Genomic DNA, 13,822 nt, shown 5'->3' on the forward strand with positions numbered 1-13,822 from the left:
GTACTGTAGAAAGGAGGGGACAAGAAGGACAGTGGGTTACTGAAGGTGATCTGCTGCCAACAAAGCCTAAAACTTATCGGATTAAAGTCTTGAACTGAGGCCTTCTGTCCTTCTACTCGAAGTTTTGACTACAAATTTGACTCATTAACAATTGAAATACCAATTCTAACTGTGTTCATTATGTTATATGCTAAATTGAGGCCGTGGGACATGAGCTCTTGTGCTTGAATAGTTTAATCTTGTATGCTAGATCTAAGCATAGGAACCTATGGGTACATGTTGTAGTTGTTAATAAATGTTAAGTTTTTAAAACAATCCTTTTGCAAGTAATGTCAACCAGTTTTGCAGTGTTTTTACAGTGTTCTTTGTCACATATGCATCAAAATGCTTTTACATATTGTGACAAATTGTTGTTAGGTGATTTTACATATTGTGACATAAAACACTGAATACCGCATACATATTCCTTGCAAAGTTTAGCTATAGTAGTCAGTGTGTTGGTGTGGACTAAGGTCCGATCACATCGAACAATGTAGTTTTGGCCTTCTCCCGCTTTTGCTATTTAGCATAATTAATTTGATCAGCCTACAGTAAGTCTCAGTGCTTTCATGCCTCCTGCCACAGTTAATCATATCCATGTGCTAACTGGACAAACGACAGACTTCACGCTGGACTGGCTGGGACCAAACAATGCAATTAATTTTGTCATGGTCGGGATCATAACAATACACTGCGTTAGTGGTGATGAGTTTAGTATAGTTATTAGAAATACAAATTATTTATTTGTAAATAATGAGTGTCCAAAGAGCTGATAATGAGTGTCCAATGAGTGTCCAAATGAGTGTCCAAACAGCTGATAAAAACATCACAATAATCTACAAGTAATCCACACCACTCCAGTCCATCAATTAATGTTGTGTGAAATTAAAAGCTGTGTATTTGTAATAAACAAATCCATCATTAAGATGTTTTTAACTGCAAACCGTCGCTTCTGGCTAAAATAGAAGTCCTCTATTCATAATATTTCTTTCTCCAGTGAAAACGTCGTCTTATCTGAAAATTAATGGTATTAATAATTATAAACAGATCCCTGTATTGAAGAGGAAGGGAAAATAGCCAGAACGAATAAAGAATAGACAGAAGTCTTAGACAAAACTTTTGCTAAAGTTCATAGTATTGAAAACTTGAATGATAAGAATGGAGGGAGGGACTGTTAATTAAGTTAAATAAAATCGGAATGAGGGGAGAATGTATAATTGGATATTAGATTTTTGTTTGAGCGTACATTCCAGGTAAGAATAGGTGAAGAAATCATATATCCTGAATGGGACTCCACAAGGAAGTGTAATCAGTCCAATTTTATTTAATGTAATGATTAATGATATATTTGAAAGAGTTAAACCAAGCATTGGGAAGGCATTATATGCAGATGATGGTGCAGTATGGAGAAGAGGTAGGAATTTAGGAAATGTAGTTAAAGGAATACAAGAATCAATAAATGAAGTTGAAAGGTGGTCAGTAGATTGGGGATTGAAGTTTTCAGTATCAAAGACTCAATATATGGTTTTTACAAAGAAAAAGAAAAAGGAACAAATTACTCTGAAATTATATGAACAATTGTTAGAAAGAGTGACAGAGTTCAAATATCTTGGATTAATCTTTGATGAAAAATTAACTTGGAAGAGACATATTAAGAAAATTGAAAACAAATGCAAAGGAGTAATAAATTGCATGACTTCAATAGCCAAGTATGAATGGGGAGCAAGGAAAAGTGCACTGTTACATGTGTATCAAGCCTTAATACGGTCTAGTATAAACTATGGGTGTGCAGTGTATTATGCTGCAGCAAAATCAGAATTAAAGAAACTGGACAACTGCACTTAGAATCTGCTGTGGAGCAATAAGGTCAACCCCTCTAGATGCCAATAACAGTCTTTTTAGCAATGTAAGGAACAGACCAGTGAGTGTCGTGGACCTTGGGAAAGGGTTTGAGTGATAGTCAGATGTTTAAGGTGGTTTTAACATTTTTAGAGCTGAGCATTACACTTTTTTTTTTTTTCCTTCAGTACAGATTCATCACCCATGTGCGCAAGATATACAGTAGGTGGCGGTAATACTCCTAAGGAGTGAACGGCCATTGAACAAAAAGAAGAAGAAGAAGAAGTCGTCTTATCTGAATCAGGACAGAAATATGCACAGATCAAGCACCATTTACAAAACAGCCCAAAATAGTTCTAAACGAATATACTGGTAGATTTTGATGTGAGAGGACAACAGGGGATGGACTTTTTCACTGGTAAAGGTGTTATTATGGACTGGTATTTTGTCCAGAAGTGACAGTTTTAAGCTAAAACGCCTTGATGGATTTGTTTATTACAAACATACAGCTTTTCACTTCACAGTTATTTTTTTATCTTAAAATATAAAATACTGTTAAAATAGCTTTAAGTACACTTGAACATTTTTTTAATTAATAATATCCTGTTAGAAACGCTCTGAACAGTTGTCAGTGTGTCTCAGAAAAGTTCCCGAAGAGTCACGAAATCAAAATATTAAACTTCAAAACGACAAAATGTCTTTTGAGCTAGTTAAAAAGGTGTTTGTTTTTTGCATATTTAATTGGACAGACATTATGTTTTTCATTTTGGAAATGGAGCGCTGTGGAAACATATGTTCACCAAGCCCCAGCAGATGTCCATCGCAGTGCTGCGGCACAAACCCAGAAAAAGCATGCGGGCATCACAAGCACTTTGAGCTACTGTGCCACGGGCATGCTTTACTCTGGCTATAACATCTCCATTGTGCTCGTTTGAGACATTAACGCTCGACATTTTGGAAACGGGGTGCGTCTGAACCTCACGAATCTGCAGGGGGGAAAAACAGCGAAACAGGAATTGGGGAAAGCGATGGCGCTCGTATTCACAGCACATTCATGCATATGAATAACGGCGGGTGAGAAGGAAAGTCGGCCAGAAAAGAAACAGAATATGGAAGTGTTGCCATCTGCAGTGCGTCTCGTGTTTGGCAGCGCTGTCCGCTTGCCCCCCTTTCACAGCGAGCGCAGATTAACAGACAAGCAGAGCTGTCTGGCAGTCACACTGGCCTGGTGTAGCGCCTTCCCCCCCAGAGACGGCATTAAAAAAGCCTCTGCACTTTGTGATACTGCCACTGTTCTTTCACAAACCCAAAGGATGGTAGATTTCCAAACCACCTTTCTGCTTTGATGACAGAAGTGTGTTCTAGCTCTGATCTGGTGTTCCCTGCTGTCCGTGTTGAGATATGCAAGTTCCTTCAGTGTTTTAAGTTACAAACCAATATATTTAGCGCCTAAACAAACCTGCTTTCATTTGTTTTCAGTCTAGTTGGCTGGTTTTGTCTGCCTGGAGAGCTGCCCTCGCACCTTGTTACCTCCCCGCAGGCCTTCAGGTCTGGTGTCAGAATCAGGTGGTGACTTCTGGAACAGGCCTGGACTTGGACACCGGGGTTAAGGCCTAAAGAGTGTCACCGCTAGCCTGTAAAGTGATTCTTCTTACATCCAGCCGTCCACTAGTTTTAAATGTTAATAGGTAGCATCGCTGTCCAAGATCAGTGTTGAACTACAGCCTGAGAAACCTAAGGCCTGAAAAGAAAATGCAAACGAGTTAGTAAATATTTAACCGAGAAGTGGTTTAGTGGTTAGTGCATGTGCGGTGGCCAACCTTGGTGGTCATGTGGGTGATGCAGGTTTGAATCCGGGGTGAGATTTCTTTCCCTCCCTCATCGCAACATTTCCTGTACATACTTCATTGTTAGATGAATGAAGGTGGCAAAGAATATAACTGTATATAGTTAAAGGAGGTGTCATTTTGCACGATTGCTAAAACAATGACCGTTTTCAAACAGGTTTCTACTGAGACACGAGGGAAACTGAGGGAAAAAACGAGGGGAAAATATAAAACTGGTAACAGAAATAATGAGATAGAAGGAAAAACTATATTTCAATGCTTTTGGAATTCAACCCAATGTTTCTTGGGGGAAACGCAAAGGTTTTGCAAGAGAGTACTCAAAACTGGTGATAGAAATAGGTGGGAGGATGTGACTGTATTTGTACGTGTTTTGTGAGTGAACGCAAAGTTTCTTCTGGCTAGTAAACATCAAAAATTTAGCCCTAAGAAGAATGAGAAGTGAAAAGTTTTAGTATAGAGCTATTTTTAAGCCAAATCAGTCCATTCAGCTGCCATTTTAATACTTTCATGTTTTGTTCTACAGCATAAATTACCAGAGGCGGACAAAGTACTCAACTCCATTACTTGAGTGAAAGTACAGATACTGCTGGTCAAATATTACTCCATTACAAGTAAAAGTTGTAAAGACAGATTTTTACTTAAGTAAAAGTACAGAAGTACTTGCTTTTAAAAGTACTTAAGTACCAAAAGTGCTGACGCAGACCTAAAATTCGAATGCCATGTTTTTGCATTCGAATGTGGATTTTTTTTTTTTTTTAATTCGACGAATATTCGAAATTCGATTTTTTTTTTGGACAGCCCTATAAGGAGTATAAAAGTTGGTTGAAAATACTTGAAGTAGAAGTTTTTGTAACATTATAAATGTCTTTACTGTCACCTTTTATCAGTTTAATGAATTCTTGCTGAAGAGTTAATTTCTTGTTGTTTTTTTAATCATACGTACCCCAAACTTTTGAATATATTGTTATCCAAAAAAAAAAAAAAACATTAAGAAGCACAACTGTTTTCAACACTGATAATAATAATAATAAATGTTTCTTGAGCAGAAAATCAGCATTTTAGAATGATTTCTGAAGAATCATGTGACATTGAAGACTGGCGCAATGACTGCTAAAAATTCAGCTTTGTCATCACAGGAATAAATGATTTTAAATTGTAATGATATTTCAAAATATTACTGTTTTTCTTGTTTTTTAGATCAAATAAATGCAATCTTGGTGGGCATTCTTCTTTTGGCTGCCATTGTACATTCTTGATGAACCATCAGATACAATACAGCTCTCATCAGTTGACTGAAATATGTAAAGTCGTAGTTCTGTCAAAACGATTAATCGCATCCAAAATAAAAGTTTTGTTTACATAATATGAGCTTCTTTAGCTCAAATTTCTCTAAAAACACTATTTTCCAGGTGGGCCCAGTGCTTTCTCTTATTTAACTAATTTTTTGATCAGTGATTCATTTTTCATGCCTCGGACTTTGATTGTACTTCCGTGTTTGTATCCATTTGCATAACGTGAATATTTTTAGCATTGTCAAAATGAAAATGCAATTGTACGGCCATCATCCAATCACTGTTCATTATTATGTAAAACACTATTGGCTCTGTGCTGTCATTTATAAATTTCGAACTGTGGAAGAAAAAAAAGTAGCGGAAGCTGGATGGCAGCCACCGAGGGTTGTTTTGGAGTGGTGGTCCATGCCCAGAATGCCCTGCAGTGAAACAGTTCAAATCACTTTGGAAAGAGACCGTGTGTACCAGTTTATCTGGCAGTGAGTGCTACAGTACAGCGCTAAATTAGTATGCCTGGTCTGTGAACGACACTCTTAAAAGCTATTTTATTTAATCATTTTAGTCCAGTTGGGCAATATTACAAGCCATTGTGAGGACTGAAATGTTCCTCCCATTGGCTGGCTGTCACAAAATGCTTTGCTGTGTGCCTGAATGTCCCTAACGCGCGACATAGGTGATTATGGAAGATTAATGGCGAGTAATGGTACAAGGGACTGTGACTCTGTCGCAGGAGGGATGGCTTCATTAGTTACTGCTCTTAATTAGCGTAATTACCCCAAGCTTGTCCTCTTTAAACGTTCAATTATGCGTCTAAACCGCTCCCTCTGCTCACATCGCTCAACATAGTCACGAAGCGAAACTGTGATTGTATTCGGGCCATGCCTGCAATCCAGTACATTTTGAAATTGATATGCTTGTTGAAATCTGAAGACGTGTTTTTATTTTTTATTAAAAAAAAGTTAAATTATTTGAACTTTTTTTTGGACCTATTCCGGTAAATGCAGGCCTATTTTTTACGAACATCCGTTTAATATAAGCCTGATTTGCCAATAAGCAGGTTTACATTTAGCCAGGCTGAAGCAACAATGGCTGACGTCAGATATTCTTGTTCTAATTTTCCTGCTGTTCTATACTGTCTTCAGACAGATGCTGGGTAATAAGTGGTTAAATGACATGATTAAGGAGAGCTGTCAGCAGAAATGAGTTAACTTCATTAGTACATGTTCTTAATTGGTTATGTGTTTTTGTAAAAACTCAAATGTCCACCTTTTTTCTCTTTTGGTTAAGTGCTGTGAACATGAACGTTAAAATATTGACTCAATTTTGCTTCTCCTTCCAATGTCCTAGTTTCCCCTGTGTAGGGTTTAAAGATCAGGGCCACTATTGGCCTTTGTGTCCACTCGGTCATTTCAACCTCCCCTTGTCCTTTAACCTAGATGCGTGCATGAAATATAGCCAAAGGGCTCTTCCATACTGGGCTTCAAAAATTCAGGCCTGAAATTAGCATAGGCCAGCAGATGCTTTTAGCAAGAGCTCAATGGCCTTTCTGAGGTATTGCCTCAGGAGGAAAAACTAAATTATATTTTTCTCTTTTTTTGGCAACAACTCTGGACTTCCAAATTTGTGTTTGGTCTCATAAATCTCATTAGGTTTCATATGTTGTCTTTACACTGCCTTTGAGAGCCAAGGCTGCTGAAACTCCATCTTGTCACTGAACCCCCAATTATTCAGATTGGAAGTAGACATAGAATATCTAGATATCCATGTTTATTCTAGCTCACATTTAAATTTAATATGTTGAAGCAATATGAACATGAATAATTCAGGATGCATTAATGAAAAATCTTAATGAAAACACTATAATTGTAGGCAGTTTTTTATTTACATTTTTATATTATTTTATTTCATTATTTTTGTATTTTATTTGTTTTATTACATTTATTTATATATTTTTTTCTTTTCTTTTTTTTTTTTTAGAAATGTAGAAATTAGTTTCTTATTTGCTCACCTTCATTTCATTCCAAAGGAGAAGTTTAACGGAATGTTGGTGCTGCTCTTTTTATACAATAAAAGTGAATGGTGACCAAAAAATTTAAATTATATGTAATGTAATATATCAATTGCAGTGTTTTATTATATTAGTTATGATTTTTACATATGCACAATTTAAAATTTTGTGTGTCGTCTTGTATGTTCCATAAAAAAAGAAAGTCATACATGTTTGGAACGAAATGAAAATGAGGACATTTTTCTGATTTTTCCGGTTTGATTACTAGTTTTGTTTAACTAACCGATGAACTCTTGAGTAAACAACCGTATCCGTGAATTAATGTGAAGCAGGATTATTGCACCATAATATGAGCCATTAGTCAATGAAGATGGAGGCTCATTGACTCTTGCGCATGACTGCGTATTCACCACATGCTATATTTATTCCTTCGTTCTTTTTTTCTGGTTAGTTTCACCCCTTCATCCTAAATGTATGTCAGGTCAACCATCCAGTAATTCCACCAAGACCAAAAAAATCTGAAAAGAAAAGATGCAACAACCATACGGACGGAACACTAGGGGCTTCGGGCAATGAAGAGAAAGAACCTTGAGCCGGTTCAACTGAACGGAGCAAGCAGGGTCTCGACGAACACCTCCTTCTTCCCAAAAGCCTTTTCTTCCCCCATGGTATCTCACCCTGAAGCGCTTGAGCTCATGAAGACAGTGCACGGGGAAACGAGGAAGGGGGAGGCAGTGCCTGCCAACAGCAGGTGTTGGTCCATCCTTCAGGGAGCAGGCAGCAGGCTGGGTACTGATGTGTGGCGAAGAGAGGGGGCCTGGCAATCTGGTGCGGAATGGTGCAGCGTCTGGATAGGCAGATAGAAAAAGGATTCAGGTTCAGATGTTTAGACAGTACAACCTGCCATCAGAATCGGCCTAATCTTGCTTTTTTAAAATCGCAAGAACATGTTGTCACCTTTGAAGTTTTGTGTCAGGGGAAGGCCAGCGTTTTTTGGCCCTGGTCACTCAATGCTGGCTGGAGCGCTATCAGGCTTCTGCAGCTCCACTTGAATGCAGTTTCCAACTGGCCACTGCTGCAATCCCATCATCCTCCTCCTGCCTCTAGGTTTGGCGTTTGAGCTTAGAAATTGGCCCTTGGCCCCTAGACAAAATTCATGAACAACTGGCTCTGTTCTTGTTGTTTCCCTACTTGCCAAATGCTGAGGATGTTTTAGTTTTGTCATTTTTTCCAGTGTTTTACTCTTAAAATATTTTATTTACGTGCAGAGAGATGACTATTAAGTAAGCTATTTGTAAATACAAAATTCTCAGAAAGAGTAAATGTTGGGGCTCGACTGTGGTCGACATAGCAGCATTGACCAATAGCATAAGTTTGGGGCGGGGCTATTTGTTTGATTGACTAAGTGATTAGAAAACCTGTTCGGTAACAGTCATTATTTTTGCATTAAGTTTAATATAGTTAGTGGCACTAATATTTCACACTTCAAACTGGAAGTTTTTAATTGAAAACTTCTAAAAAAAACAAAATCCTAAATTTATAGACTATATTATACTTTTTTTTTTACAGTGGGAGAGGACCAGTTTTTGCTGTTACCATATGAAGCATATGAAGATTTTATTTCTTCAGCAGATCCTCTGAATTATTGATTAGTTCATAAAGAGTAATTAAAGATCAAGCGTCCTGATAATACTGAGATTATTGCAACAATTTAGATTCACTGGAGGGCCAGTAATTTAGATTCTTTTAAGGTTCACACAGTATTAGTCAGTATAAGTCTTAGGATTATTACTGTATTTCTTAGGACAAGTACAAATACAAATTGACACAAATATAGGAATGCGAAAGTGTATAGAGCTTTAAAATGAATGTGGACAGCATAATTTGTGGAGAATGTGATGAGAAATATTAAGAGTTCTGCTCAGAATATTTGTTTAACATTTTATATATTTATACAACAGTTCTTTCTGGTCCCCTAATCTGATTGGCTGAGAGCCTTTTCCAGCGGTGCGATATTCAGATTCCAGAACTTCAAACATTTCACCGTTTGTATCACTCCACTTGCTGTATTTCTCACAGCGAGTGTCATGGCGGATGCCAAATACACTATAATTTTATAAATAATACAGTTTTTGTGTCACATAATGTAGTTTTAAGAGTTTTTTTAGGCAAGAATGTACTTGTTTAGACTTCAAATATGCGGTTTGTTAATAAAGACAACTTCTGTTTGAAAGTTTGCTTCAAGAGATGTGAGCTCTAGGACGTCAGCGGCCGTTCAGTGCTCATAAACCCACCGAGAGCAGCCTCAGCCAGATCTCCTGGAATCTGCCGCTGGCTCTGATGTATCGGTTAAACGTGAGATATAATTTGTTTTGGGTAAATCTAACGGGCAGTCTTTGGTCACATTAATCTCTTATTTCTTCCAAAGCAAATAGTTTTGGCTGAGGGGAAAGTCTCTTTTTAATACATTAATATACTGTTTTAATACATTTTAAAATGTAATTTATTCCTGTGAATTTTTAGCAACCATTACTCCAGTCTGATTTGGTGCTCAATAAACATTTCTTATTATTATCAATGTAGAAAACGTTTGTGCTCCTTAAAATTTTTGTGAAAACCGTGAAGCATTTTTTTCTCAGGATTCATTGATAAATACGTTTAAAAGTACATTTATTTAGAATACAAATCTTTTGCAACATTATAAATATCTTTTTTACTACATTTTTCTTTCATTGTTAAAATACTTCCTCCTATTCCAGCTTAATCTACAGAAAGAATTTTTAATGATAGACTTTGCTCAAAAGAGCTAGCAGTTTGAGGTATTTTGAGAGCCTCCATCCAGGATTTCTCTGGACAACAACGTGAGACTTTTCTCTTTTTTATCTCTAGGAGAAAGAGTTTATTTTAAGACACAACAAGGTCTCATTTTTAAAATGTTCTATCCTGTGGTCCATTAACTCTCAAATGGTGACCACATGCAGCGAAAATATTATTTATAAACCATAAGTTAAGAAAGAAACAGCATTGTTCTTTTTGTTGTACGATATCTTTGGCTCCATTCAAGACTCGATGTCATCAAACATTCAGACAAAGGATCGGCACTCAAGACACCGCATGCTATCTCGAGTCATCAACTGAAGACAAGCCATCCACGCGTTCCAAAATGGCACGGAGAACTAGCGCGGTGTCTTTGGCTTTAGAGTTGTTGTGGCTGTCATGTTCAGCAAGAACCATGTGCTGTGTGTAAGACTGCCATATGATGGGGAACCTGTCCAGCTTGAGATGGCTCCTGTCCCATGTGGGCAACACAACCCCCCTTAGCTATCCCACTTTAGGCTTGTAAGTTTTTTTTTTGTTTATTCTTCTTCTTCTTCTTTTTTTTTGACACAACAAACAGAATGGGTTTTCACAGTGATTGTGGCCAGGCTGGTTGTGAACAGTGGCTGGCAGTGAACTCACAGTCTGGATCTGGCTGAGGAACGCTGTGTTTGAGGAGCGAAATCTGTTTCCTGTCCGCACAGCTCACAGGAAGGTCTTCAACTGTGGCCAGTATCTCCGCTCCCACACCGTCCGGCCACATTCGCTGCTGTTTCTTATCTCATCCAGGGCCTTGCGTGTTCTTACTTGGGGTGTTTATGCACGTGTGTCCATTTGCAAGCAATACGAATGTACATGGGCATCCAACATGTCCCATTTATACAATTCCCTGCGCTAAGCCGACAACAAAACTTGCGTCTTTGACAACATCTGCTGTTCGTGCCCAAGTTAGGTTTCATGTATATATAATAGATGTGTTAGCTCCCTAAATGCTCAGCGTGTCAGGCAGCAGCTGACGCCTCAGGTGAACTGTGCAGCAGTCAAATAAAATTACATCCGCTCCACACACCTCTGTAGATCGAGAGTGTGGAGACCGAAGCACTTGGCAGAAGTCCACAAGATGTCCTGTAGTCCACAACTAGTGAATACAGTCGGGAACAGGAGCGGAAAAACACGAAATGAAAATGCAGTTTTTTGTTTTTTTTTTGGTGAAAAGTCATGTGTCTAATCAAACTTTACAGTACTTTGACACAAATGAATCTGTCATTTGGCAGAAGCAGACAAATTTGTCATATGCCAACATGGGTAGGTTATGTGACATGCGCTCGTCCTCAAAAATCATAAACAAAATTATGCAAAGTAAAAAATAAATAAATAAACACATAAAACCATTTTAGACTATGTTAAACATGGATTTCGGATTTGATATTGTGTCCTGAAGCAAAACTAAAATGTGTGTGGATTAAATATTACATTAGTTTAATTTTAACACTTAATATTAATGCCTACAGTTCTTTAGAAATGTCTTTTTTATTAAACTATATAAATATTAAGTTACACCAAAATGTATTTTTATTTGCCTTTATTTGTCAGTTTTTAAAATCATGCATTAATATACATTATACAATACTGTTAAAAGTATATTATTATTATTTATTTTTGTTAATAAAGTATGAATATTAAATTACACAATAAAATTGCTTATTTGTAATATAAATATGAAATATTAGGTTCACTTGATCAGTTTTTTATTAATATATTTTCCTTTAAATTACATTTATTATACATTAATTTATACAATATTGTTAATAAAGTATTGCATTAAATAAAAACCATTACTGTATTTTGCTATCTGTGTTGAAAGCTTCTTTTTTTTCTCTCTCTCTCTTTCATGGCAACCAGCCCACCAGACATTTGACATTATCACTGATATATTTGGCTTATAAAATTGATCACCTCCAGGCAAGACTTCATCTAAATTAAATAGCGTAATGCAAGGTGGGGACCTGGAACATAAATTAATATATTAATCGTGCAGATCAAATCATTATCCTCAAATTTGCATTTCGAAATGCTAGCCCACTTTAAGCAGATTTAAATTACAAATACCATAAAGCCAAACCTTCATGCATTTTAAAGAACTGAGTTGTGAACTGAGTAGCTTTCTTGTTTATTTAATCAGGGTCTGACTATAAGAGACGGTCTGAATAAATTAAGCACAATTGCAAGGATTGATCCTGCTGCATTGCCAATAAAGTCCAGCAGAGGGAATCCAAATGCAAAACACCTTAATCGAGGTGTGTTCATATAACCACGGCTTTAATGGTAGATGTATTTTTTAACTCTGGGTAAAAAAGATACATTCTAATTCTGAGTAAATAAATATCTTAAATATGCCTAGATTTAATTAAATGCATTTTATATGTATATGTATATGTATATGTACAATGAGTGTGTAATATGTCTTTGACTGAAAATCTTGACTGACAGCCTGTCCATGCACATACTATCTTATAAGACTGCTCTTGTCCCCTTGTTCTAGCTTGTCAAAAGCCTCTTTGCATATGAAACCTCCAGGTTACTTGTATATTTTTTGATGTATACAGTCAACATGTAATTCATTAAATTAACAGAAACATTTGCATAATTGAGTGGCTTTTATTCTGTATTTCTTCTAGGACTTCCGCTAGGCCCAGAGCACATCTTTGGTGTGTGTGTGTGTCAGTGGCCAGTCAGTCATTCAGGCTGTGTCTGCTGTCACCTCTCATCAGACTCACTGTCTCTGACAGGCCGTATTCAAAACAGAGCGTCTGGACAATGGCCCGAGCTGTCAGAGGAGATGGCAACGTTCGCTGGGAGGAAGACAGCGATGGGGGTCACTGAAAATGTATGCAAATTTGACATTTCTTCACTCATTTGCATACATGGCCTTCACATCAGACTGTTTATTTATTTATTTACTTACCCCAAATGTTCATAGGCGTAATCATAATCATAAGAGTTGTTGTATGTGACATATATCGTCAGTTTATTCTAAGCGCACACGCGTCTGCCGCTTTAAATTCTCGAGCACGTGATAGAAGGATTGATTCTGATTGGGTGTCGATGTTTGTATCGTTCATCATCGGCTGGGAAAAAAAATCGTTCTGAAAGTGATTCCAACTCTGTGGCTTTATCGTTATAGCTGTGGTGTGAACTCTGCTATTCTTTATTATTGAGGACGTTTTTTAGAACTAAATCTTTATCGTTATCTTTATAGTTATCGTCCTTGGTGTGAACGGGCCTTTACTCACGTATTATTTGTAGCTTATGAAAGCAATGGTAAGTGTTTAAATATGGGTCCTTTGAAGAGATAACGCGGGTCACAGTGTAACATATCCTACTCGCAGAACGTGTAATATCAGTAGATATCAAAATAGTTAATGCAGATACTGGGAGAGTTTAAAATAAACTTTTCTGTAATTTCTGTAACGTTAGGTAATTTTCGCGGCACAGTCGTTTGAAGCGCAACTGTCATTGTCGTCCGCCTTTTGCGCAGGTACCTACCTAACAGTCAACTATCTTATCTTATCTTATCTTAAACGTGTTTTAAGCAACACTACAGGTTTTCGCGACATATTTGTGATATGTAAATCTATAATAACGTGAGATATAATGACAGAACTTTTTCAATGTACCGTCCAATGCAGATCATTACATTACGGAAAGCATTACGGCATAGTGTTGCTATGGTTACCTCGTCACGAGAACGCTGCACTTTTTTTTATTATTTTTTTTTAATCGAAACAGTTTTAAGGTTAATTGATTTATTTTGTGTCTCTGGAAAGTAGTGATCTATGACACTGTATTGTGTTCAATATGTTGTAAATTGTGTCTATTTGTTAATGAGGGATCTGTGTACGTCAGTGTTTTTAGATTTGTGGAGTGAAAATTATAGTATTTTAACTAATATCAATTAATATAAAATTATTATTTTTTTT

Source organism: Sinocyclocheilus rhinocerous, unplaced genomic scaffold (assembly GCF_001515625.1).
Source record: "Sinocyclocheilus rhinocerous isolate Xijiao unplaced genomic scaffold, SAMN03320098_v1.1 scaffold1238, whole genome shotgun sequence".
Lineage (NCBI taxonomy): Eukaryota > Metazoa > Chordata > Actinopteri > Cypriniformes > Cyprinidae > Sinocyclocheilus > Sinocyclocheilus rhinocerous.